The following is a 23,007-nucleotide window of genomic DNA, read 5'->3' on the forward strand; positions in this document are numbered from 1 at the left end:
TTCTTTGGCCATGCACAGGAAGGGGCTTTGTCCTTAAAACTGGCCTGCAAGTCTAAATAGCCTACCTGCTAATAATAATAATAATAATAATAATAATAATAATAATAATAATTTATTTATACCCCGCCCTTCCTGGTTCAGAAAACTTGTCTTAGGGTGGCTAACAACAAATTTAAAACACTTAATTGTGATACAACAACCAAAAACCCAGCATAAATACAGTATAAAAGCGTGAATAACAATAAATTCAAAGTTCAAAAATCAATTTTGAGGGAAATTCATCCAATAAACATTAGATGGTCACCAGGGCTAGCTGGCTAAATTAGTCCTGTTTGGGCCAGCGAGGAGGCCAGGGGAGAATTAGCTGTCTTCAAAGTGCTTGACAGCCACTCACTCATCCCCATTTCTCATAGGGGACCGTATGTAGGATTGCAATATAACTGTAGCATCTAGGAGTTCCTTGGGAGCTATTCAAAGCTGTTGTGGGGAACCTTTAGCCCTCCAGATGTTGCTGAACCACAACTCCTATCAGCCCCAGCAAGCAAGGCCAACAGCTGAGGATGATGGGAGTTGTAGTTTAGCAGCATCTGGAGGACCAAAGATCCCCTCCAGACCTGATTTAAAGGGTGGCAGGTTAGTGAGTGATCTTTTCTCCTAGAGCTAAGGAAATGCCCATATCTACTGACCTTTGAGAGTCCCATGGACTGCAAGAAGATCAAACCTATCAATTCTGAAGGAAATCAGCCCTGAGTGCTCACTGGAAGGGCAGATCGTGAAGCTGAGGCCAATACTTTGGCCACCTCATGAGAAGAGAAGACTCCCTGGAAAAGACCCTGATGTTGGGAAAGATGGAGGGCACAAGGAGAAGGGGAAGACAGAGGACGAGATGGTTGGACAGTGTTCTCGAAGCTACCAGCATGAGCTTGACCAAACTGCGGGAGGCAGTGGAAGACAGGAGTGCCTGGCGTGCTCTGGTCCATGGGGTCATGAGGAGTCGGACACAACTAAACGACTAAACAACAACTGTCACACATACTTGGATCATAGCATTTTAAAATAAACATGTCTTTCTGCGTTTTCTCAATGCATCCCTTGTTTTCTTCCAACATAAGATGATTACGTCAGCTCCACTGGGGTGGGAACAGGTCGTTTTTGCTTATGCTGGGAAACATAATGTGCATAATGCTACAAGGATCTTGGCATCTGAAAGTACAGCTCAGGTCTTGTATTCAATTAGCTATATTTTCTCACATGTTCTCTATGCAGTGTCAAAATCCAGGCTGCAATTCCACTGGGACAGGGACCTGTCAATTTTGATTATGTTCGAAAACACATGGCTGACACTGCATTATTATTGTTATGAAGCATTTATTGTTTCAGTACAATTTCACAAGAGATGACTCTAAAAGCAAATTGCAGATATATTTAAAAATCCACAGTTACACCATCACAAATGCCATTCAGTCTGACATATAGAAGGAAACTTGCAAATCAAACAAACCACCACACTATAAAATTTGCAGTACCATTTGATTGTATGTTTGTTTACTTGTATGTACATCTGTTTTTCATAAATGTATTTATTTTAAATTAATAAATATATATCAAATTTTAAAAAAAGAAAAAAAAGAGAGAAAAAGAAGGAACCTTGCAAGCCAAGCAGCTGTTCTTAGACGTCTCCAATGGCAAACACTTAAGATTAGGTGTCATTTACATATACAGTCAAAATATGAATGTATTAATTCCCTCAAACAATTAAACGCTATAGTACTTTCTGAGAGTCAAAAACTAATTGTGTCGTTGCTCAGTCCATTGCAGAGGGTAGAATGAGATGAAATATGCTCCGAAGGACAAGCTTTTCTTCAGAACATGTGTCTGTTACATTCAGTCTATTTCTATTAGCTTCCCACAGGTACATTACTGTGCAGAGCTGAATAATTGTAGGCTTGTGAATACTGCCAACCATATGATCTGAGATTTAGATGGGTGTGTGAAATGACGCTGCAATTTGCTGAGTCACTGGCGGCACTTGCACCTGAACCCAGCCCTGCCGATCTGGAATGTGGAACAGCTGGAACAAATTTTTGCTGCCCTGGCTTCAGTAACCTCAGAGCCTTCAACAGCACAATTATGAATATTACACACACACACACACACACACACACATACACACAATCCTAAACAGGTGTACTCAGAAGTAAGTTCTGTTGAATTTAGTGGGTGTTCATCCCAGATAAATAGGTTTAGGATTGAAGGTTTACAAAAAGAAAATGTCACCCTACAAATATTTTTTCTCATGATAAACCTTACAATGGCCTTGTAAGGTAGGTCAGGGATATCACAGTTTTTGGGGGGGAGAGGGTGGGGAGGGGATGTTTGCTTTTAATTGCATTGTGTGGTCTTCCCATATTGATTTTCTCTGGATCCATCATTTTAATTGCACTTTAGTTTCCATGCTGTTGTTGTTTTGAATATTGATGGTGAGCTGCCCTGGAAAAGTTGTCAGATGGAAGGGTAGGATAGTAAGCATTTTAAACAAATAAGGTTTCCAAGTCTCTAAGGTCACAGTCCTGTGTGTGCTTTGCTAGGAGATAACCCCATCACGCACAGTGGGATTTACTTTTGAATTAAAATCACTGCTGAATCCAAGAGTTGTTCAAAGAGCAAGACCAGGGGTCAGCAAACTTTTTCAGCAGGGGGCCGGTCCATTGTCCCTCAGACTTTGTGGGGGGCCAGACTATATTTTGAAAAAGAAAAGAAAAAAAGAACAAATTCCTATGCCCCACAAATAACCGAGAGATGCATTTTAAATAAAAGGACACATTCTGCTCATGTTAAAACACACTGATTCCTGGACTGTCTGCAGGCTGGATTTAGAAGGCAATTGGGCCGGATCCGGCCCCCGGGCCTTAGTTTGCCTACCCATGGGCAAGACAGTGTCCTCCCTGCCTTCCGTTCATCAAATACTGACCAGACTGAGAAATGAATCTTACCCCTGACACTGGTGATGACTAGGGATGGAAGGATCTGCCCATTTTAGTTCTCCGAGTTTCCAGTTTTTCAAATCTTAAATTCAGTTCTCCACACCTTGCAGCAATTTGCAATATTTTTTTAAAAAAACACCCATTGCCAAAAAATCATCATTTGTGCTACTAAACACATTTTTAGATGCAGTTTTGAGTTTGCATGCAATTTCCCCACATATAATGCATTCTTAAATGTTACTTTCACCAATATATTCAGTTTCAGACACACCTAATTTCTGCATTTTTGTAAGCACTGGTTGGAGAACTGCTCTGCAAGATTCGCATTGGTGCGAATTTTGAAGGAAGGTTGTGTTTTGTTCGCATATTGTTTCACAAAGTGCACATCTGATTCTTTTGTCTTAAAATGCATACTGAATATAATTTCTCCTCCATCCCTGCTGGTGACATAACAGTGGTCCCCTCTGTACCTGAGGCTTATAGACTAGCTTAGGAGGCAAAGGACAACCTTTGTAGCACACACACAGCTTTGTCTTCAGACACTTTACCCTCGGTCCCTAGTACTACAGACGCTACCGCCTGAGGCCTGTGACTCACACTGCCTCATGGCAGGTCTGGCTTTGATGTTTAGAACTGAAGTCTTTGTTTAATTCCCAATTGGTTATAATTTCTACGCAAAAAAATTGCTTTTCTTTAAGTAACCAGAGGGGTCCAACTATTTGGATGGGGAAGACAGAGGAAAAGCAGAGGGAAGTTTTTCTTTCTTTCTCATAACACTAGAACTCATGTACATCCATGAAACTAAATGTTGGAAGATTTAGGACAGGCAAAATAAAGTATTTCTTCGCACAGTGTATAGTTAAACTCTGGAATCTGCTTCCACAGGAGGCTGTGGCAGGAACCAAGGTGGATGGCTTTAATAGAGGATAAGACATGGGAGCTATGTTCTTTCTCCAAGGTCTGAGGCAGTAATGCCATCTGATGGAAAACACAGGAAGGTCTTCTGCTCAGGTCCCGCCCACTGGTTTCCCACAGGCATCTGGTTGGCAGCTGTGAGAACAGGCTGTTGGACTGGAAGGGCCATTGGGTTGACTCAGCAGGCTCTTCTTATGTTCTTAAAATGCTGAAGAATTTTCATAAGGTGGTTGTTAAAGGTATAGGTTGGTTGCTCGAGAGCAACCAGGCAATATGCTGCAATAGTCTGTTTTAAAGCTTTCTTATCGGTGATAAAAACCTTTGGAAAGAAGAGCGCCTCTAATCCATGTCTTGCTCATTTACTGGCAGAATCTGAGAGTGGGCGGTCCTTAAACCTTTCCCAACAGAGTAGTTTCTTGATGCCCAGTCTGCGCCTCCCCTCTCTGCGCGGAAGCCTACTGTGCAGGGAAGGCATGGGTAACAGGGGACCTCTCTCCTCCCTGCTGTGCTCAGGCAAGGTGTCCTGGCACCGCCTCGCCTCCTCCGAGCCCAGCATCTCCTCTCCACTAGAGGTGTGGCTACCTTCCTCCGCTGAGGAAGTGCTGCTTCCCATGATCTTTGGGGGCTCTCTGTAATCCATTCGGCTTTCCCCCTCTCGCCCCTGAGCCGATGGCAGTTCCCTGACAGTGGTTGTTGTTTTTTAAAGGAAATTGCTGCAGAAATCTGGAGGTCTGAATTTAAGACTGCAAAAATTAGAAATGGCCATCGATCCCTACCCTTTCATCAGATTCAGCTGGGTTGTTATGTTCTGTCTTAAGTTCTGCCTTAAGAGCAGATTCTATCCCTACTATACCAATATTTAGGTGTGGTCTTACACACACGCACAGCAGGTTGAACTCAGAAGGGACGGCTAGAATGGCTTCTAAGTCACTTAACTGCTTAGGAGACATTTTGGCATCTATGTAGTAAATAAATAATAAGAGTTCCAAGTGGGTAGACTGACATTACTGAGAGCTGACAAGCACCCACACTTTTCACACTACCCTGAGACATCCTGGAAAGGGCAAAGGTTTGGAGTGGAAAAGGGAACAGCATCACTCCACTTCCTCTCACTGAGATTTATTTAGCATCTTCCATGACAGCTAATATTTAAACTGCAGCACCGTAAATTATTCTGCTTTTCATTCGAAAGATTAGGTTATTTCCATCGGACCATTTCCCTTATACCTTTATTTTGAAACTGATATCCAGGCCCACCCTTCCAATGAGGCTGCTGTTATTGTCTACAAAGTCCAAGTCTCTAGCCACAACACCACATGTTTCGTATGAAACCACGATCATTATCAGTAGTGCATATTCTTTTAGAATCTGGGAGTTTTCAACCACAGCTGTTGAGAAAAAATGAACAACTTTTTACTTTTGCCTGATAACTGGCATACCACTCAATGCTGAGTTGGTTAAACGTACTAGAACTGCAGCTCAGACAAGCTGAGTAGGATATTGCTTTATAAGTGAAAATTAAGCCTTTTTCTTTGGTTCTTAGTGCCTGGCTTTTAAGTAGCAGCTGCGTGTTGGGAAAATGTAGCTTTGTACAGTTCATACTGGAGTCTTTTCAGTGGGTAGTTTGCTAGACTGTGTCCAGGTGTGTGCAGGCCATATATACAGTGGTACCTTGGCTTAAGAACAGCCCTGCTTACGAATGATTTGGTTTATGAACTCTGCAAAACCAGAAGTAGTGTCCCAGTTTGTGAACTTTACTTTGGTCTAAGAATGGAATCTGAACAGTGGAAGGGCATGGGTGGTGGGAGGCCACATTAGGGAAAGTGCGCCTCAGTTTAAGAACGGTTTCGGTTTAAGAACAGACTTCCAGAACGGATTAAGTTTGTAAACTGAGGTACCACTGTATATACATTGCCTTGACTAGGTACTTCAGAGCACAGATTGGTGTACCTGTGGCCCTCTAGCATTGGTTGAAGTACAACTTTCATCAGCCTCCTCCATCATGGGCATCCAGGGACATCTAAAGGGCCACAGATTCTCCATTCAAGGTCTACAGCATGCATGCACAAACTTGACCTTAGCACGCTAATAGTTCCAAAAGATATACCATGCACACATTTTTAATGACTGCATCGGAGGGGGCAGGATATGAGGACTGTGTATCCTAAACATGTCCCTAGGTGGTCATTCATTTGGCATTAGTGTGAAGCAGTTCCACATGTACATTTTCATAGTTCACTTTAGCCCATGGAACTGCAACAGTTCCTGTTGCAATGGAGAAGGAGTCCCTGTGTGCTTACAATTTAGAGGAAGAGCCACAGCTCAGTGGTAGAGCATCCCAGTAGAAGGTCCCAGGTTCAGTCTTCACCATCTCCAAATAAGGCTGGGGGAAATCCTGGAGAGGTGCTGCCAGTCATTGTAGACTAGTGGGTTCCTAGAGGTAGCTGGACTACAGCTCCCAACGTGGTTGGACTGCAACTCTTATTAGATCATTGGCTAAGCTGATGATGGGAATTGTGGTCCATGGGAAGGAGATGATTGGAACTGCAGTCCAACAATGTCTGGGGATCCAAGGTTGAGGAACACAACAGTAGTTGGACCTATGGTCTGTCTTGATTTAAGTCAGTTTCCTACTGTTCTCACTGTAAGCATATAGTTGGTCTTCACACAGACACTGAATGTGTGGTCTTCCGGGGGTGTGGTCAATGCATCGGCTGTCAGGGCCAAAGCTGGTGGGGCATAAGGCAGGCACTGAGCAGAGCCCTTTATCACCCTGGTCCTACTTGTGAGGAGGTGAACAGGGCTGTTTGCTTTTGCAAGTAGCACTTTTGGGTTCTTCATGACATCTCTCGTTATAACCCAAAGACAGAGAGCAGAATCTCTTTCCTCCTCTGCAAATATCCTTAGGGATTCATTTTGGGAAAACTGGGACTCTACAAACAGAGTAAAAGGCACAAAAACAGATTCCTTTTAAATCAGACTTTATCTGCCATCTGAGAAGATTCTGCTTTTACATGGGGTTGAAACATTTCCACTTAGGCAGTTGAAAGCGTCTTGCTGGATTGACAGGCCTGTACTGATAAGTTGCTATTTGTTATTTATGGTGATTATATCAGGTGTTCTTTATTTCTCTGTATTACGTCTGCAGTGATGTAGGTCTTCTATTTAAAGATAATATTTATTTATCATGCCAGGAGTATCCGGTGTCTAGGAAGGTTTCTATCGGGAAAGTAAACACGAGGCGCAGGCGAACAAAGTGTAAGTGAAATGCTGTGTTTACGTTCAGTATTGAATTTTTAATTTCATTTCCCAATTTTGTAAGAAGGGAAAAGCCAAAACAAGAGTCACGGTGAAGGGATGGAAATGCAGAACATTATGTGCTATCTATGGCAGCTGTTGATAGTCTTTGCATACTCCTTTAATCATTCATTCCTGATAGTCTAGTGTCAGGACATAGGGAACACAGGAAGTTGCCTTAGGGAACACAGGAAGTTGCCTTATACCAAGTCAGACCATTGGTCCATCAGGGTTTCAGAGTTCTCTCCCAGCTCTACCTAGAACCTTCTGCATGAAAAACAGATGCTCTACTATTGAGCTATGGCCCTTCCCGATTTTGCTAGGCATGTAGTACAATCAAATTTACTGCACATTGTTGTATCAAACTAGTGTGTAAGGATATCAGGGGGTTACTCAAGAGCAATCAGACACATGCCTCCCTGGTTGGCTGTAAAGCCTCGCTATTGGTGCCAAAAACCCTTCACCATGCAGAGCGCCACTATTCCGTGGCTCACTCATTCACTGGCAGAATCCATGAGTGGGCGGTCCTTAAACCTTCCCCAGCAGAGTAGTTTCTTGACTCCCAGTCTGCGCCTCCCCTCTCAGCGTGGAAGCCTACTGCGCAGGGAAGGCATGGGTAACGGAGGACCTCTCTCCTCCCCGCTTTGCCCAGGCAAGGTGTCCTGGCACCGCCTCGCCTCCTCCGAGCCCTGCATCTCCTCTCCACTGGAGGCGTGGTTACTCTCCTCCACTGAGGAGGTGCTGCTTCCCACGATCTTTGGGGGCTCTCTGTCATCCATCCGGCTTTTCCCCTCTCCTCCCTGAGCCGATGGCAGTTCCCTGACATAGTGATTTTAAAAGTACCTGGTCGTTCGGTAGAGCCTGAGAAATATTTCTTGAAAAAGATTTAAAGGGAAGAGGAGCAGCAAGAAATAAAAAATAGCTTTTTGTCAGAGAAATTCTTTTATTCCTAACACCTTGACTGAAAAAAATTCTAGCACTGTACCCTAATTCTGGTGGGTGCGGCTAGAAACAAAAGACACTACATCTTTTTGGCTTACCTTATGACCCCTTAGGGCACCACATCAAGCTGAGAGGAAGAGGCTCTCTGAGGGACCCCAGGATTAGCCCCAGAAGTCTTAAGTTAAGTTAAGAGCCAGTGTGGTGTAGTGGTTGAGAGCGGTAGTCTTGTAATCTGGGGAACCGGGTTCGCGTCTCCGCTCCTCCACATGCAGCTGCTGGGTGACCTTGGGCCAGTCACACTTCCTTGAAGTCTCTCAGCCCCACTCACCTCACAGAGTGTTTGTTGTGGGGGAGGAAGGGAAAGGAGAATGTTAGCCACTTTGAGACTCCTTAAAGGGAGTGAAATGTGGGATATCAAATCCAAACTCTTCTTCTTCTTCTTCTTAAGTTGACTTATTTCCCCCCGCAAGCTCCCTTTGGTTGAACAAAAGCCACAGACATTTCCCTAAGATTTAAATGTGCACCGGAGCAAAGAAGAGTAAGGCAAATCAGGGCCGACTGCTATTGAGCATCTGATGGTGAACATGCCATCAAGGCTAGCTTCTAATTACCGGTACATTTTTCCTGGAGAAGCTCTTTGTTTTGTTCAGGAGTCATGTCTTCAGAATGGCTGGCAACACTCCAATGGGAAGCTGTCTTGAAATCAACGGGTCTGCACTTACTTAATTCTGAGTGGATGCCCTTTAAAAGTTGTGTTTTTAAAAAACAGCCAAGGCAATAATAATAATAGTAGTAGTAAAATTTTATTTATATCCCGCTCTCCCCAGCCGAAGCTGGGCTCAGAGCGGCTAACAACAGTAAAATTATACAACATTCTAAATCATTTCATTATAAAATCAGTTCAAATCTGATTAATGGCAACCATTGGGCTAGAGTTCTGTGAGGATTGCTAAAGGAGGGAGTCAGGCTGTGCCCTGGCCAAAGGCCTGGTGGAACAGCTCTGTCTTGAAGGCGCTGTGGAAAGATGTCAAGTCCCGCAGGGCCCTTGTCTCTTGTGACAGAGCATTCCACCAGATTGGAGCCACAGCCGAAAAAGCCCTGGCTCTGGTTGAGGCCAGCCTAACCTCTCTGTGGCCTGGGACCTTCAGGATGTTTTTATTTGAAGACCGCAAGTCGAAAGCAGCCTCTTTCCATCCAGTACAACTAACTTGTGGCTCTCTAAATATGGCTGAACTACAATTCCCATCACCCCCTGACCATTGGCTGTTCTGGTTAGGGGTCTTGGGAGTTGTAGTTCGGTAGCATCTAGAAGTCCACCAGTTTGCCATCTCTACCCTGCTCTGATCCAGGGCAACAACTGAAAAATCAGTTCTGCATCTGCTCTAACTTCCCTTTGGCTGTTTGTTTTTTTAGGGGGTTGTGAGGATACTTGTCCCTGATAAACCATTGATCCCATTTTGTCCCACTATCCTTTTGGGGGAGATTTGGATGAAAAAATGCTTTCAAGTGAGCATGCTTAGGATTTCTGCCACTATTTTTAATTTCTGGTTTATGATTCAGAGCCGAACAATATGCTATGTTGAACGTGCTCCGGCATTTAATGTAGGTTCAATTTTAAGCAGTTGCTGCCATGGCAGGGGCACTGTATTCCCTCTCCTACTTTGGCCCCGGACAAACATGCCACCCAACCTTCACAGCTGCAATTTCCTTCAGAAACTAAGCCCCCCCCCCTTGGTGCCAATGAAAGCTTCCTTGCCAAGTCAAATTGCAGTCATGCGGGTGTCAGGAACTGGCTAGATGAGGAGGAAGAAGAAGAGTTTGGATTTGATATTCCCGCTTTATCACTACCCGAAGGGTCTCAAAGTGGCTAACATTCTCCTTTCCCTTCCTCCCCCACAACAAACACTCTGTAAGGTGAGTGGAGCTGAGAGACATCAAAGAAGTGTGACTAGCCCAAGGTCACCCAGCAGCTGCATGTAGAGGAGCGGAGATGCGAACCCAGTTCACCAGATTACAAGTCTACCGCTCTTAACCACTACAGCCAGGGAACGCCACAGGGAATCATCAGTGTGGGAAGGCTCCAAGCAGGAGAATGGTGATGGGATGCAGGAGACAGGTCAGAGGAAGGAGGGAGTGCAGGTGGGTTGGAGGCTGAGCAAGCAACAGGTTTAAGTGAGATTGAGGTAGCTGAAGAGGAGGCTGAGATCCCCAGCCACCTGCCATTTCCACTGTTGCCTTCTCCCTTCCTCCTCTGTCCCCAAGAACAAGGAGGGAGTTACATATAGCAGAACAAAAGGCACAGAGAGCCTTCCCAAAGGAGTTGGGAAGGCAGTTGGCTGGGGAGGAGCCTTCAGAGGAAGTAGGAGGCTCAGGTCCTCAGTTCTGGCAACTGCCTCACCAAGCTCGTCCTGTCCGTGGTGTTCTCTGTTGGGTTTTTTCCTCTCTGAATAAAGAATCAACCTTGCTGCTCATCTCTGAGCTTCTGTGCTGAACTGCAACTGAGCCAGCCCTGAGAGTGGGAGAGGGCTGGACCCACAGCAGGGGAAGGAAGAGCTAAATCAGGGGTCAGCAAACTTTTTCAGCAGGGGGCCTGTCCACTGTCCCTCAGACCTTGTGGGGGGCCGGACTATATTTTTTGGGGGAAATGAATAAATTCCTATGCCCCACAAATAACCCAGAGATGCATTTTAAATAAAAGCACACATTATACTCACATAAAAACACCAGGCAGGCCCCACAAATAACCCAGAGATGCATTTTAAATAAAAGGACACATTCTACTCATGTAAAAACACACTGATTCCCTGACCATCCGTGGGCCGGATTCAGAAGGCGATTGGGCTGGATCTGGCCCCCGGGCCTTAGTTTGCCTACCCATGAGCTAAACTCATGTACTATGGTCCTGACCTGGATTGCACTCTTCCACGTAGTGACAATAGTTTAAAAATGCACTTACATTTAATACGTTGTAGCTTATTTAATGTGACATGCAGGGTTTTTTGTTTTTTGTTTTGCTCAGTTATAATTTGTATGTGAAGAAATGCCTTTCCTTTAAGTAACCACAAAGGTCGACTAATGCCAGTGAGCTGGAGGTGTGAACTATTGGGTTTGCCAATCCCCTGCCCACCCATTCCTGGTACCAGGCAAGCCTGTTAGAGCACTCCTTTCAATGTCAGGGGAAATGCATGTTCTACCAACAATAAAGTCAGCCAAAAGTCTACCTGGCATTTCTGTCATCATTTAAGTCGAGGGCTTCCTTTTAGATAGTTTCTTAGAGCTGAACAAGACAATGTCAGAGAACAACAACAGCAACCAAACTGTCATGGCATCTTCCCTCAGCAGGAATTTTTTTCCATCCTTGGTGCAAAAAATAGCCTGGGAAAGGAGGTGACATGCATGGCAAAACATCAATTAGCTTGTAAAGAGGCTCAGATGGGTTGTAAAGTGCTGATTAGCTTGCCAAGGAGGGGAGCAAAGTGGGGCTTATTTGCAAAATGTGTTATTGCAAAGAGTGTGCCAACTGCATTTGGGAAACATCACTGCAAATGAAATTGAGTAGAATAATGAAAAAAGGAAGGAGATGGTATTTTGAAGAGGGAGAGTGACATAGCTTCTTTTAACGGATCTGCCGTTCAAAGTGAGAGAGAGGTGGCAGGACTAATCAATGCACGATGTGACTGGAATATACTGGCAATAGGAAATGGCTGCGCTATTTCAGGCACTTGTGGGTCTGGCTTCAGGACTGATGACCAACTTTCCACCACACACAGACAAAAGCCTTCCTAACTTCAAAACATCACAACTGTTAATATGAACGCCTTTTTGTTTCTGTCCTTCACACAGTGCCCCCCCCATATTGCCTATTACCAATAAAATGGTGTTTACCTAGCTGCTCCTTCTTACTAAAGCCACTTCCGGCCTGCCCAGGAGGTGGGGTTGCGGGCTTTGGTAAGAAGGGGTTAAGAGGATGTGTGTGTGTGTGTGGGGAGGAACGCCATCACCTCCCCCCAGTGAACGAAGGGTGGTCTGATAAAGTACTCCGGGGGGTGTGGCCCTGTCCGAAGCCTATGGAGGTGTGGGCCAAAGGCACGCCCCCGAGCGGTGACCTGGGGGAGCTCCTAGTTGATGTGCCTCAGCAGGAGACTCCCCCTCTATGGTGTTAACCCTTCCCGTGTCTCCAGCAAATGGGCTGGAGCTGGATAGTCGATAGGACCAATGCCTAAGCCAATGCCTCTCATTCCTGAATTCAATAAAGTTGTGGCCTAATTCGCCCATTTAACCTTAAATTATGGTCTCTTGTGTCTTTATTTATCCTGGTGGGGGGCGGGAACTCGCCATGCAAATTCTCAGTCTTGTTACCTGAAGTTGACAAGAATGCATAACACAGATTCTCCCAGTGTCCCTGTTTTCCAGGGACAGTCCAGCATTTACAGAAGCCCTCCCAATTTCTGATTTGATTCCAGAATGTCCCACTTTTCCTTAGGATCAGGGCTTTTTCCCCAGCCAGAACTCACCGGAAGTCAGTTCTGGCACCTCTCAGGTGGGTGCCAATGTCATTATGAGAGAGAGAACAAGGAAGGCATTCATGGTGAGTTCCAGCACCTCTTTTTTTAGAAAATTAGCACTAGGCACCCCTTTTTCCATCAGAGAAATGTTGGAGGATATGTAACAGGATGTCCCTATAATTCATGGGGACTAAATTCAGGAGAATTCTTTCAGCATTCACAAACTAACCAACATTGGAATGCAGTGCCACTTAGTGGTTTTGCGATAGCATGCTCCCAGTTTGGTCTGAAGACAAAGACTGTATTTAATTTAATTAGAGTTGACTATGGTGTGGTAGAGCTCATATGTATTACTGTGATGTGTTTATACATAGCTACCCATGGACTGCAAACCTATCCATTCTGAAGGAAATCAGCCCTGGGTGCTCACTGGAAGAACAGATCCTGAAGCTGAGGCTCCACTACTTTGGCCACCTCATGAGAAGTGAAGATTCCCTGGAAAAGACCCTGATGTTAGGAAAGATGGAGGGCACAAGGAGAAGGCGACGACAGAGGACAAGATGGTTGGACAGTGTTCTCAAAGCTATCAGCATGAGTTTGACCAAACTGCGGGAGGCAGTGGAAGACAAGAGTGCTTGGCGTGCTCTGGTCCAGGGGGTCACGAAGAGTCGGACACGACTGAACAACTAAACAACAACAACATACACACAAATATCTACACACACACACACACACACACACGCTCAACCTCCACCATTACCACTTTGTCCCATTATTAAAGGTACCCCTGCCCGTACGGGCCAGTCTTGACAGACTCTAGGGTTGTGTGCCCATCTCACTCAAAGAGGCCGAGGGCCAGCGCTGTCCGAAGACACTTCCGGGTCACGTGGCCAGCGTGACATTCCTGCTCTGCCGAGCCAGAGCCGCACACGGAAACACCGATTACCTTCCCGCTAGTGAGCGGTCCCTATTTATCTACTTGCACCCGAGAGTGCTTTCGAACTGCTAGGTTGGCAGGTGCTGGGACCGAACAACGGGAGTGCACCCCTCCGCGGGGATTCGAACCACCGACCTCTTGATCGGCAAGCCCTAGGCGTGAGGTTTAACCCACAGCGCCACCCGTGTCCCTATTTGTCCCATTATTGGCTCACGCTAAATAATTTATTTCAGCACTTCAGAAACCTGTGAAACCTACCTTGTCTCTCCAGCTTTGGACATTGGATGGTGTATATGGTAACTATGACCAACTGCACACTTCAACAACAGGAGGGGACAAACACATGCAAACCCCTCAGGTATTGGAGGCACATGTGAGGGAGCCACAGGGTCATGGATGTGCACATGGAGTGATCACACCAGCAGGTGTGCTGGCTACACACACGGTGGCTGTGTGAAACAGCCCTCTGCACATTCTGATGTATGTAGTCAGAGCACTTTCACAGATGCTGATGTGCACAGATGGGGCCCCTCCCACAGGTAGGGAGGCATGAATCCTGATTGGCCCAGGTTCCCTCTCCCCATGCGTATGACATATGCCTGTAGGCTTGCTTCTCACAGCCACTGAATGCATGGCCACTGTCTGTGAGGAGGCAGGCATAGCTGCAATGCCCTCATTGCAAGCTTTCAGCATTTGAGTGGGTTCATATGCACCACTCTAATGGGCCAGTAGCTTTCACAGTACGACACTGCATTTCTGCAATGAACCAAGAGCAGAATTTAAAAGGTGGTTTGATGCAACACTTGCTATAGTCCTATATTACCCACCCGTGCCCCTTCCTTCTGAAATGCTGACTGAGACATAAGTCTTGTTAGACAAACATCTCCTACAATTATTAGCTTCCTCCTTGCTTCACATCTGCTGTGCCTTTCATTGCTTCCTGTTTCGGGTGGCTGTAGCATTCCTGATTACTAGCTGTGTAGTTGTACACTACGTTCTTAGTTCCTGTTCTATGCAGTAGAGGGGGGATAAGCTTTACAGTTTTCTTGTTCTTTTAAATTCTTTTGCTAATTTAATTTTTGATCTTTTGCTATGAAGAAAAAAGAATAATGATAGGAAAGCAGTTGAGTAAGTCCCTTTCCCCCAAGGAACAGGAAATGATTAATTACCGTATTTTTCGCCCTATAGGACGCACCGTCCCATAAGGCGCACCTAGTTTTTTGGGGGGGAAATAAAGGAAAAAAATTATTTCCCCCCCAGGCGCGGGGTTGGGGAAGCCCGAGCTTCCCCCGACCCCAGCCCCCAAACAGGCAGCTCTCTGCAAGCCGTGGGAGCCCAGTGCTGGCTCCCGCTGCTAGCGGAGAGGTCCGCGAAGCCTGGGCGCGCTGAGCTCAGCGCGCGCAGGCTTCCGCATGCAGGCACCTCTCCGCCAGCAGCGGGAGCGTTCCCGCTGCTAGCGGAGAGGTCCGCGAAGCCTGGGCGCGCTGAGCTCAGCGCGCGCAGGCTTCGGCATGGAGGCACGTCTCCGCCAGCAGCGGGAGCGTTCCCGCTGCTAGCGGAGAGGTCCGCGAAGCCTGGGCGCGCTGAGCTCAGCGCGCGCAGGCTTCGGCATGCAGGCACGTCTCCGCCAGCAGCGGGAGCGTTCCCGCTGCTAGCGGAGAGGTCCGCGAAGCCTGGGCGCGCTGAGCTCAGCGCGCGCAGGCTTCCGCATGCAGGCACCTCTCCGCCAGCAGCGGGAGCGTTCCCGCTGCTAGCGGAGAGGTCCGCGAAGCCTGGGCGCGCTGAGCTCAGCGCGCGCAGGCTTCGGCATGCAGGCACGTCTCCGCCAGCAGCGGGAGCGTTCCCGCTGCTAGCGGAGAGGTCCGCGAAGCCTGGGCGCGCTGAGCTCAGCGCGCGCAGGCTTCGGCATGCAGGCACGTCTCCGCCAGCAGCGGGAGCGTTCCCGCTGCTAGCGGAGAGGTCCGCGAAGCCTGGGCGCGCTGAGCTCAGCACGCGCAGGCTTCGGCATGCAGGCACGTCTCCGCCAGCAGCGGGAGCGTTCCCGCTGCTAGCGGAGAGGTCCGCGAAGCCTGGGCGCGCTGAGCTCAGCGCGCGCAGGCTTCCGCATGCAGGCACGTCTCCGCCAGCAGCGGGAGCGTTCCCGCTGCTAGCGGAGAGGTCCGCGAAGCCTGGGCGCGCTGAGCTCAGCGCGCGCAGGCTTCGGCATGCAGGCACGTCTCCGCCAGCAGCGGGAGCGTTCCCGCTGCTAGCGGAGAGGTCCGCGAAGCCTGCATTCGCCCCATAGGACGCACCCAGATTTCCCCTTCATTTTTGGAGGGGAAAAAGTGCGTCCTATAGGGCGAAAAATACGGTAAGCTGTCATTAAGGGACTGTTCATCAATAATAATGCTGCTACTTTGAATAGGAAGAAAGAGGCAGAATCTTTGGTAATTAAACACATTGTAGACATGTTTTGTCAGTCAACAGTAAATTGTCTGGTCCTGCAACCGCAATTTCAAAAAATTGCAACTAACCGAGTCTAAAAGCAGAGTGGGAAAGGAAGTCAATTTCAGACTACAAAGCAGCAGGTTTATGTTTTCAAGGAAGACCTGTAGCTTGGAGGTAGAGCAATGGCTTTGCAAGCAGAATGTGCCAGGTTTAATCCCAGCATCTCTACATGGGAATGTCCCTTGCCAGAATCCCTGGAAAGCCATTGCAGTCCATGTAGATAATAAGAGCCAGATGGGCTGCCTCAGGGCTCAGGTACATTAGTCAAAAAACAATGCTTTGAATGTGTTATAAGCATACCAGATGGCACCAGAGAGCAAGCAAATTTCCTGTGCGATTTTTACATAGGTTGTTTTCCCTTTTGTTATAACAATTTAATTTCTGGCTTATTTATAGCGGGGTTTTTCCTGTGCGTAGATCCACCCTTAGTATAAGGCATCTTCCTATGGTCCATGGTCAGCTTTTGAACTTCACAGAACTCTTCCTTGGGCTTGATATTAAACAAAAAAAGAGGGCAGGAGAGAAAAAAAAGCTACTGATTGAGAACACAGTGGAAGACCAGTCTGCAGAATGCTGCAGTGGTAATTCAGGAAACTCTTTGCGGGCGAATTAGGTTAAAATGGGCAAAAAAGATCACAGGATGGTGAGATGCATACTAAGACAAAGAAGCAAAGTCAGCAGCTAATGCAACTCTGTCTCTGTCACTGATTGGAACTCATGGGCTCCTTTGCAATGCAAAACAAATACAAAGCTTTTACGGTCAAAGGACAGAGAAGAAAGCCACAGAATATTTACTTCTTGTCTACTGGGATCTGTGGCATCAATGATCAATTGCCTTCTCCTTGTTTGCTGTCTACAATGAGCACAGAATGTGATGTTTAGTTAGATCACTTAAATCAGGGATAGGGAATCTGTGTCTCTTCGGATGTTTCTGGATTATTTATTTACTTATTTGATTTATGAACCGCTTCCCACAAGGCACCCCAAATCAATTTTTTTTCCAGTGGAAAATAATTTTATTCTGCAATTTGCAGCACACTAGAGGACAAAGATAGCAAAACAAACAATTACAGATTTCTTGTGTGTCATTGTTACGATATATGGTTGGGAAGAAGTGATAAGCACTGAAAATCAGATAAACAACAAGTAAAACAACAATCTGATGCAGCCCCCTCCGAAACCCAGCGTGCGTCACTGGAGGTTGTGAACTCTCAAGAGAAGTATTTATGAGAGCTAGGAGCGGAAACTGTACCGTTCCAGATTGGTTAGATGCAGTTTGGCTTCTTGCTTTCTACTAGGATTGCCAGGTCAGGAGCATCCCAGACCCTGAGAATTCAGGGCTCAAACCTGAAACCTAGGGGTAACCCTTGGAGAAGTCACATGGGCAGGCCCTGGAGATGGAGGTCAATTGGGAGAGGGGAGTGGAGAAGGGCAGACCGCTGCTGCCTCGATTGCCTAAAATGTTATTATTTGCAGCCAACTCCTGCTGGCCTGAGCTTGCAAACTGTATGCAAAGTCTTCTTTGTTTTGTTTTTGAAATATACTCAGAGTCGCAAAGTGATTTCATGCTCTTTATTCAGCTCATAGTGGTGAGGAGGAATAAAAATGAAAGTCCCCTCAAAGTATCTGCTTTATATACATTATTTACACAATGGGCTGCACATGATTGGCTAATTCCGGAATTCTACTGTAAGCCAATCAGGTTGTGGATTCACTTCTATCTGGAGCATGATTGGGTGGTTCCTGCCAACCAATCATACTGCTGCATTGTTCTAGGACCAATCAGACTGCTGCCTTTTGGATCCTATTGTTCTAGGACCAATCAGACTGCTGCCTTTTGGATCCTATTGTTCTAGGACCAATCAGACTGCTGCAGTTTGGATCCTATTCAACTCAGTACATAACAGTTTTGTTTTATTATTTATTAATTTTTAATCACTCACCCACCTGGGGATTTGAGCCCCGCCCCCCCGAGGTGGCCAGGCAATTCTGGAGACTTCAAGTCACACTTGGAGGTCTACTCTAAACATATCACACATTAATCGTTCCATGAGAGCAGGATGCGAAACATGCTCATACAGTGGTGGATTGTGTTTTAATGGCGCCAGGGGCACGGGCAAAAAGGAGCTCACCACATGCTAGCCCAGCCCTCGCTGCTGGAGTAACACCAGCCCTAAGCTGGGAATGATCCCAGCCTCAACTCTGCTTTGCAAAGTCTTGGATCTGATTGGATCCCTGCCTTGCAAAGTGGTGCTGGGTTGGCTTTGGGAGGGCAGCACACCCTCCCAGGAAAATGTGCTTGAGGCAATCACCCCTGCACCCCCCCCCCACTATGCCCCTGTGCTTACACCAATTTCCATTAAAAAATACACAATAAACCAGAGGATGTTTTTCAGTCTCTGGCTACCAATGATCTGACTGCACCCAATAGGAAATTAATAAGATCTTTATGGAGGAATTTTGAGCCGGTGAAAACAGAGAGAAGAGCTGAAGGGCTTGCTTTGGGGACCATCAGGTTTGTTAATTTAGAAATATGCTCAAATATTTGAATTCCTAAATCTGGATATAATGGGTCTTGTCAGATGTTCCTGCCTTTCATAGAACTACCGTTACAGAAGAACGTTCTAAGTCTGTAATATATTTTATATTTGCGGTGTTTCTGCTATCTCAATGGTTTTTAATGACAATAGTAGTCAGTTATTGTGGTTGTCTGCTTTGAATCTGCTAAGTAAACGAAAGACAGGCATTTACAAATGTGTGCATTATTATGCCCTTGTTTCCAGCTTGTTTCCAGCACTGATAGGGACACGGGTCGCGCTGTGGGTTAAACCACAGAGCCTAGGACTTGCCGATCAGAAGGTTGGCGGTTCCAATCCCCGTGACGGAGAGACCTCCCATTGCTTGGTCCCAGCTCCTGCCTATCTAGCAGTTCGAAAGCACATCAAAGTGCAAGTAGATCAATATGTACCACTCAGGCGGGAAGGTAAATGGCGTTTCCGTGCGCTGCTCTGGTTCGCCAGAAGCGACTTAGTCATGCTGGCCACATGACCGGAAGCTATACACCGGCTCCCTTGGCCAATAAAGCAAGATGAGCGCCGCAACCCCAGAGTTGGCCACGACTGGACCTAATGGTCAGGGGTCCCTTTACCTTTACCTTCCAGCACTGATAAGAGATCCTGAGGCTAAGTTGACATCAGCCTTGGCTCCACTGAGCCTTGGAAGTGATGAGCGAATACCCCCCTGAAGGTGTTGTTGCAAGGCACAAAGGGGTCCACTCCAGCACTCACCTTGCACCTACCTTCTGGAACATGTGCTCTTCAAACACGTGGCAAGCAGAGGTGTTCAGATGACCCTCAGATGCTACCAGAATCATTTTGTTTGTTTGTCTGCCAGACAGTTGGGTCATATCATAGGATCAGGGAAGGAATGCTAAACGAGCTCATTCTCATGCTTTCCCCCCAGGATTATTTAGGTTCACAGTCAATGGCTTCCAGGAAAAGATGTCAATGGGAAAGGGGAAACCAACCGGCCAGTGCTTAGCCAGCTGCAGCTAACTTGCAAAAAAAAAAAAAAAAAAAAAAAAAAAGCAGCCAAATGCAAGTGAGCTAATGACTCATTCTTTAACTCATGACTCATCTCTTAACTGTAAGATAGAGAAAACTCGAAAACCACAAGAAAAGATTTGGGACCATATGTTGTGATAAAAAGAGGATCTGCTAAATGCTTGCACCTCCATCTTGGTACTGATCTCTCATTCATTGCCAACGGACATCACTGCCTTGACTTCCGTGGGACTTAGGCTATTTTAATCTTGGTCTAGCATCTGCACTGTGAATTCCCCCCAGTCTGAACCGCAAACAGAGAACGAAGAAGAGGGAACTTCCTGTAAAAGGGTGTGAATCTGCATTCTCCTCTTTATATTTATTCATTTATGCCATTCTACCCCCCCCTTTCCTCCAAGCAGCTTAAAGGACTATAGGTGGTTCTCCCCACCCCCACTTTATGCTCACGATAGCTCTGCCAGGTAGGTTAGGCTGAGAGACTGAGCCACTGAGCTTCGGGGCCGGGTGGTCAGTTTTGAACTTGGGTCTCCCACGCCTGGGTCCAACGCTCTATCTGCTACACCACTTACTGATTCCATCTGCACTGTACATTTAAAGCAGCACCACGCCACTTTAAACAGTGGTTTAACAATCAATGCATCTTCACAGTGCACTCTGGGAATCGTGGCTCTGTGAGTGGAACAAGAGTCTCCGAACCAATATCAGCACCCTTATCAAACTACATCTCCCAGAATACTTAGCGGGAAGCTGGGACTGTTTCAAGTGGTGTCACAGTGCTTTAAATGTACGGAGCGCATGTCATCATAAGCAGGCTGTGCTGGCTTTTCAGTTACTCATACGTAATTGGGGAAGGGTCTAGTTTAACACTGTATTTCTATCACTGTTTGTGACTTAATATGCTTTATAAACCATATTCCCATTTTAAAAAAGAAACACCTCACTGCTTTCAGGGTTAAAAGGACTGGTGTCTAGTGGCTTAAGTCAGCCTTGCTGTTCTTTTCAGTACTTGTCCACTCTGGCAAGCTGTGCAAAGTGGTGAGTTTCACCCTCTGTCTCCTTGATTTACTTTATTTTTCCCCTCCCTCCCTTTCTCCCTCCCCCTCCCCTCTCTCTGTGTAAGCAAGGGAGGGAGGGAAAAACATATTACATGGGTAAATGTGGACCAAATAGTTCTTAAATGGCTCCATGCCCAGAGACGGCAACTGGGACAATTTTCAAAATGGCACTCTGCAAAATGCAGTGTTTATTTTATTTTCGCACCTTGGAAGGAAATGTGCTCTTTGGGGAAATTGCCACTTGCACATTTTGTTTGCTATAATGGTAAGCAAAAGTTTCAATTTTTATATAAACGCCTGGGCAGCCATCTTGGCTAATTCAAAGCCGTTAAGTGCAGTAAGGCTTAGCAATTGTCAGGCTAAGAGCTGGAAAATGGGGAGGGCAGCCTGCCTTGGATAGGGTTGCACTTCCTTTGCAAACTCATGTTTGAGGGGAATAATACTAGACCTGGCTTTGATTATCAGGGGATGATTGACACATACTTCAATGGCGTCTGTGATGCACTCTATGTGGGGCTATCTTTGAAAAGTGCTGAGAAACTTCAGCTGGTTCAGACCACAGATTTATTATTTATCCTCCAGAATATTGTCTACCGCTGTATCATAAAAATATACCACCCTGGTTTACAACAACATAAAAACATAAAACCAGACAGTAAAATCATAATAAAATTAAAACATGTTCAAAGCAAAAACAACAACCCTTCTCTAAATTTTGCAATGCAGTCTTCCAGCCAGGTTATGGGTACAAAATTCCACATTCCCTGAGCTGTTACAGGTAAATGTAGTTAAAATCCCACATCTGCAACAACGGCGCCACCAGACACATTTGAAAGCATTACAGAGAAAAGCTGGTTTGTTTATGGCACTTTCCAGAGTGTACCGTAGGTGGCACTGTACCGTTGAAGATCTGCATGAGCTACAGCCGGTTTGGTAAGGCTAGTGTGCTCCTTTATGTGGCAAGTAGGATAAAAGCATAGTTTAAGGCTGGCTCTTCTGGTTATATAATGCAGGAGTTTCTATTACAATTCTGGAAAGATTGGTCTGTTGTTGTTTTTCCGGCTGCAGCTGAAGTGTAGCAGTCAAAGAGAGTAATTCTTTTGATGGGACAGTCCACAAAACAGGATAATAGAATTTTAGAGTTGGAAGGGATGCTGGAGTGCTGGTGGTCATATATTCTAGTCCTCTTGCCCAGTGCAGGAATCTTGCAACTGAGAACATAAAAAAAGCCCTAATGGAGAAAGCCAGAGGTCCATCTAGCCCTGGGCTCTGTTCTCACAGTGGCCAACCAAATGCCCATGGAATACTATGTTTAAAATACCGTATTTCAAAAGGTGTGTGAGCGCTGCCCTTTCACAATGCTTTATCTCCCCAACAGCTCTGTGAAGTAGGCTAGTTTGAAAGGCCAAGACTCTCCAGAGAGCCCCATGGACGAGTGAAGGATGTTAGAAGGGATTGGAGATTAGCTGTGCTCTGATTCTATGGAAGGGCAGAGTTGTGTGCCCTCAGAATATGAACAAGGGTCAAGTCTGCTAGGAGGGCTAGTCCCAGTGGCGTAGTGTGGGTTGTCAGCACCCGGGGCAAGGCAAGTAATTTGCGCCCTCTAACCCGGGGCAAGGCAAGTAATTTGCGCCCCCCCGCTGCACTGTCCCTCCCCCAGATAGTCCCTCACTCTCTCTCCGCACCGCACCGCACACCTGGCACCCTCCCCTCCACAGTGGGCGAGGACCCGGAGGCTCGGATCGGATTCGCACAGCCAGCACTGCAGTGAGAGAGAGTGAGTGAGCCAGGTAGGGGCAGAGAGCTGTGAGTGCCCCCCCCAGATGTTGTGCCCGGTGCGGCTGGCCCCCCCTGCACCCCCCACGCTACGCCACTGGCTAGTCCTACCATTAGACAGTGAGGTGGCTACTTCAGGCAGCAGATTTAGAGTTTCTTGAAAAGTCAGGAAATTGCAACTTATTTGTTTTATTGTTGTATTTTTACTTCCAGGGAGAGGCGCTTGTGGATTTTGTGTTTATCAAGCGCCAAAGCAAACGGACTGTTATTGCTATCATTATTTATTGAATTTGTTAATTGCTTTATCTTTCCCAGGGCAACCCAAAGTGACTTACCACCAACAAAATAGACAACAAACGCCACATAGATACATTAAGACCTAGAGGAAAGAGAAATGCATTAGAAACACCCCACCCACTTCTAAAAGGCCACAGATAGCTAAAGGCCTGGTTATAGAGGAAAGTTTTCGCCTGGCACCTAAAGATATATAACAATGGTGCCAGGCGAGCCTCCTTCAGGAGAGCATTCCACAAATGGGGAGCCACC

The sequence above is a fragment of the Podarcis tiliguerta genome (genome assembly GCF_965153285.1).
Source record: "Podarcis tiliguerta genome assembly, chromosome: 9".
In the NCBI taxonomy this organism is placed as follows: Eukaryota; Metazoa; Chordata; class Lepidosauria; order Squamata; family Lacertidae; genus Podarcis; species Podarcis tiliguerta.